The sequence below is a fragment of the Chrysochloris asiatica genome, unplaced genomic scaffold (genome assembly GCF_000296735.1).
Source record: "Chrysochloris asiatica unplaced genomic scaffold, ChrAsi1.0 scaffold00214, whole genome shotgun sequence".
NCBI classification, from domain to species: domain Eukaryota; kingdom Metazoa; phylum Chordata; class Mammalia; order Afrosoricida; family Chrysochloridae; genus Chrysochloris; species Chrysochloris asiatica.
Window position 1 is genome coordinate 931,433 of NW_006408732.1, and position 5,571 is coordinate 937,003.

The following is a 5,571-nucleotide window of genomic DNA, read 5'->3' on the forward strand; positions in this document are numbered from 1 at the left end:
TGTTTCATTCTGTTGTGCATAAGGTCACTATGAGTTGGTACTGGCTTGATGGCACCTAACAACAACAAAATCCATGACAGAAGTAAAAACTGCTTTATCCTCTGTCATCCTCAAAAATGACACTTTGTTTGAGCTCATTGTTGCTACTATGTCATTCCATCTCATTAGGGTCTACCTGTTTTTCACTGACCCTCCACTTTTCCAAGCATGATGTCCTCCAAGGACTGGTCCTTCCTGACAATATATTCAAAATATGAGAGATGAAGTCTCATCAACCTTCCTCCTAAGAAACTTTCTGAGTGTACTTCTTCCTAGACAGATTTGTTTATTCTTCTTGCAGTTCATGAAACATTCAACAGTCTTTGCCAACACAGCAATTCAAATGCATCACATTAGTCTACGATCCTTTTTATTTTTGCTCAACTTTCACATAATATGAAGTTATTTAAATCATCATCAGTTGAGTTAGGTAAATTTTATTCCTGAAAGTGACATCTTGCTCTTTAACACTTTAAACAAATCTATTGCGGCAGATTTGCCTATTGTAATTGTTGTTGTTAAGTGCTATCATGTCAGTTCCGACTCATAAGAACCTTCACAGGGTTTCCAATGAGAAGCTGGTGAATTTGAACCACTAAACTTGCTGTTCACACAGACTTGTGATCCAGTGAATATCCTTGATTTTGTTTATTTCAGTTCCATGAGTGTTTATTGTAGATCCAAGCAAAATGAAGTCTTTGACAACTTCAGTATTTTTTTCATTTATCATGATGTTGTTTTTGGTCCAGTTATTAGAATATTTTTTCCTTTATGTTGAGATATAATCCATATTGAAAGCTATAGTCCTTGATCTTTATTAATAAGTGTTTTCAAGTTCTCTTTGCTTTCCACAAGCAAGACTGTGTCATCTGAATATTGCAGATTTATCAGTCTTACCCCAATTCTGATTCGGTGTTCTTTATATAGTCCAGCTTTTCAGAAGAAGCAGGGAGATATTTTCTGAATACTGCCAGAAACAAGCCCTTCACTTTGGAAAGCACTTGAAATGCAACTGGAGAAGAACTGCCTTGTCAAAATAAAGTTGAGTTACTAATATGGATGATAAACTTTTGAGGTTCTTCATTTGCTGATACAGTATGCCTTAATATGAGTAAAAACAGTCACAAATAACTATTAACAATCAGAAACTAGAATATCAAAAATACTAATTTAGAAAAATTAAAATTAGTAAAAAATGAAATGGAATGCATAGAGATCAGTACACTAGGCATTTGTTAGCTGAAATGGACTGGTATTGGTTATTCTGAATTTTAGAATCATATAGTCTGGTATGCCAAGAATGACAAAATGAATATGCATGGATTCTCATTCATTATAGAGAATATTTCATGATCTATCTAGTAGTACAGTGCTATCATTAAAACGTCTAATATATATATATATATATATCCCCTCCCCCACTGGAGGATGCTCCTTTTGTTGGGAAGCAGACACGGAATACATCACAGGGTAGGAAACAGAATACAGTCTCTTGGCAAAACCCAGGACAATAGCAGCTAGAGTCAGGGTCACTACTGTGACCATGCCTAAGCCCAGTGTCATGGAGCTGTGAGCAGCAGAGGGCCACCCTTCCATACTGTATTCAGACTTGTCCAGTAAGATCAGTGGACCCACCATAACATCTACTTCTTCTGAGACATTCCTGCATTTGGTAGATTTCTGCCATTGGTTTGCTGACAGCTAGTCTACAGGGGGCAGTCTCTTGAAAAGGCCTGGCATACCATAGTCACCCTTATTACAGCACCCACAGATGTCACTGGTGCCTTCTACTGGGGACCAGCTATTGGAAAACTTGCTGAAGGAACACGCTTTGTTTTGTTGGTCTGGGGCTTGTTTGGCTGGAGTGACCTTCAAATGGCAGGTAATGTAGATCGTGTTTCTGGAGTCATCAGCAAAGTGGAACACACCCATGGTGAATTGGAGAGTGTCTGGCTCAGGTCTGGGGGGCCCTGAATCCTGAGGTGGTGTCAAAGAGACCATCCACAAGACAACTGTGGAATTCCACAATGGTGTGGTGAGGGGAGGCAGTCCTACCTTGCATTAGTGTGGTCACACTGTGGCCACAAACAGTTGCAGTGGCATATGGCTGTCCACATGGACCTCTACTTGAAGGTGGGCTGTGTCTCCAAGCTGGAAGGTGGGAGTCTTCTCAGTGCTCCTGTCCTCCTCCAACAGGCGCAGAGAGAAAGGCAGCTTCTCGTCAAAGAGTACTGTGGTTCTGATAGGTACCCACGTGGGCAGCACGGCCTAGCTGTTCACATTAAACTGCCTAGGGTAGTGGCACTTGATGAGGACTTCAGCACGGTTAGCCCTCAGAATGGACAGGTTGGCTGCAGGGCCGGGCTTGTGGAACAGGAAGGTACTGTATACCAGAGCATCACCAGCAACCTGCACACAGTTGCCACACTCATGCAGTCCAACTTCAAACCTGACCATGTCAGCAGCATCCTCAGAGACCAGAGGCTCACTTTGTTCAGGGCCCAGAGGTATCCCTGCTAATGCCAAGGATGAGAAAATAAAAGATTTTTTTTGTCACTTTCTGTAATCTAAAACTGATCAAGCATGCTATCAAGATACACTGATAATTACTAGTGTTTGGAATGCAAAAGTTGGAAACAAGAAAGATCAGCAGCTGGAAAATAAGACCTCTGTAATAGAAATGACACGGTGGAATACATGATAGAATTTTACAAGACCATGGCTTATTCATTGCAAATACCTTTGTTTTCAGAAACATAAAAGGTGACACAGAGCGGCGTGAACTGAGGTTGGAGGGCGGAGCCACAGGCAAGCGGAGACAGTGATTCAGTGCTAGAAGCTGCAGAGCTATTTACAATAGCAAAAAGATGAAGACAGCCTAAGTGCCCATCAACAGAAGAATTGGTAAACGAACTTTGGCACATACACACAATATAATGTTATGCTACCCTGAAGAATAACAAGGAAGCTGCAAGCCACCACATGATATGGATGAACCTTGAGGACGTTGTTGTTGTTGTTGTTAAGTGCCATCAAATTGGTTCTGACCCATAGCGACCCTGTATAGGGTTTCCAAGGAGCAGCTGGTGAGCTTGAACCACCGACCTTGCAGTTCAAATAGCTTTGCAGTCTGCCAAATTGAGGACATTATGCTGGGTGTAATTAGTCAGTCACAAAAGGAGAAATATGGCATAGAACGATTACTGTAAAAGATTAGGAAAAAGTACCCACACTAAAAGGGGAGAAAAGTTTTTGTTGTTGAGTACCGGGATGTATAGGGTGGAGTGAGGGGAGGAGGAGAAGGTGGAGAACAGGATATGGAATAGACGCAGGGTTGTGGAGCAAAGGGTAGGGAATAGACACAGGATAGTTTGGGTGTGGGAGGGGGGCATACACTAGAAAGAGAAGGGGAAAGTAAAAACAAGGTGGGTGGGAGAACAGCTAGGCAGATTTACATAGGCTAGATAGGACACAAGTAAATAAAGATGTAAGCACAACCATGGAACAACAGGGCTTGGGAATACAAAGATTGAGCCATGGTTTGAATGGGTAAAAGTGGGGAAATGATGTTAAGATTGCTTGGCTGTCCTTTGAATCTTGGTTTTTCTTATCTCCTAGTTCAGAATAGACACTTAAAAGGGAGAGAAAGGAATAGCCAGAAACATCACCATAGAAAGCTTGTAAGTCTGTTGTCAGCCTAGAACTGATTGGAATACCTAAAATGGGGCTAGAACTTGCTCAGCAAAGGAGGCTTCCTGCAGATCCTTTGCACTACACAAGACCATAGGTGGAATCCTGATCCCCATCCAGAATCTTCTGAGGTGGTACATTTTCCCTTGAAAAGACAAGCAGACCATCCTGAAACAGCTAGAAAAACAGAAGATATTTCTTGAAAGGAAGACCAGCAGGGAAAATCAAAGCCAATAACAGCAGCTCAATTGACTACTACAAGAACACGCAAGTAGTTCCCCTGGGAGCCATCAAGGCAAGTGGTCAGATCCCCTCAGGGCAAACCCTCTTCCAAGACTGAAACTCAAGTGAAATACAGGAGCAGGCATGTAGTCTTGCTGCTGACCATGTTGGTCACTGATAAGGGGAAGTGGGGTAAAAACAGCAATGAAGTTGTGAGCTAAGACCTTCCACATTCAATAGACTACTGTTAACCTGGACTGAGAACTGATTAACCAGCAGTGTGACGAGACCTGGGAACTCCTGTGCCCAGGGGCAGGGACATGGCCCCAAAGGACTAGAGTGGAGTCTGAAGCATCCACCTGAGATGCACAATAACACCCACACTTGCAGATAGTACCCAATTGATCTGACATCAATGCCCGGATGATCAAAACATGACTAGAAGAAGAAAGAAGAGGAAAAAAAAGAGTAAGCCACTACAATTGCATGAACTTGACCTATGCTTGTGGATGCTGTATGACAAAGGAACAAACAAATCTCTATAGTAAGGAACATTCCCACTCCCTTGGTACACAGGGTCTACATGGATGGGCTACCCAAAATGGAGGGGCTACAAAGGCAAGAAGTGACTGGCTTACAAGATTTCGCTAGGGAACCTAGTTCTAGAGGGTATTGTTGTTGTTAAGTGCTGTTGAGTCGGTTCTCTAGAGGGTATGGGGAAAGCTAAAATCTCCACTGACTTATTTCCAAGTTGTCTGGATGGGGTTGATAAAAAGGTGAGGGGTATAAGACTCCTGTGGTTCAATAGGGAATGATTTCTGTCAGGCTGATGGTGAGTGTTAGATAGGTAAATGTAAATGTTTTGTAACAAAATGAGGGGAGTGGCTGAATTTGCAGTCCAGACACAGAGATCCCTGGAACCATCAAGGGATAAAAGCAAAGTGCAGGACGCTGTCTAGGGAAGCAGTGATGCCAGGGATGGAGGCAGAGATGGTGATGTGGAGAGAAGGAGTGGATGGGGACTCTGAACTCAGGGAGAGAGAGGGGCTGGGTGCTGGTGGCTGGGAGGTAGATGTGGAGGGTGTGTTCCCTTGGTTGTTTGATGATTCATGTAGGGGATTGTAATCATTGCAATGAAATGAAATATGATAGGATGAATGTAAAGATAATGTTCTCCCATGTAAACTAACACATAATTCACAATAAAAACTAAAAAAAGAAAGAAAAAATGGTGACATATACACGATCTCATCTGAGGGAATACATAAGAATCAAATTGACTACAACTGTGAAAAGAGACTCAATAACTTTGATCAGAATAATACCAGGGACCAATTGCAGATTAAAACATCAATTACTCATATGCAAGTTCAAGTTGAAGCAGAAGAATATTTAAGAAGTACATGAGCGATAAAGTATGATCTTGAGTATATCCCACCTGAATTTAGAGACCACATCAAGAACAGATTTGATGTGTTGGACACTAATGACTGAACACCAGATGTTTTATGAAATGATATCAAGAATATAATATATAAAGATAGCAAAATGTCATTTAAAAGGAAAGAAAGTAAAGATCAAAATGAATGTTGTTGTTGTTGTTGTCAGGTGCCATCGAGT

At 41.8% G+C, this 5,571-nt stretch overlaps 1 pseudogene; it reads right to left on the reverse strand.

Moving 5' to 3' along the window:
* Positions 1-1,386: 1,386 nt before the first annotated feature.
* Positions 1,387-5,571, reverse strand: part of LOC102840023 — a 16,840-nt pseudogene continuing 12,655 nt past the window's right edge.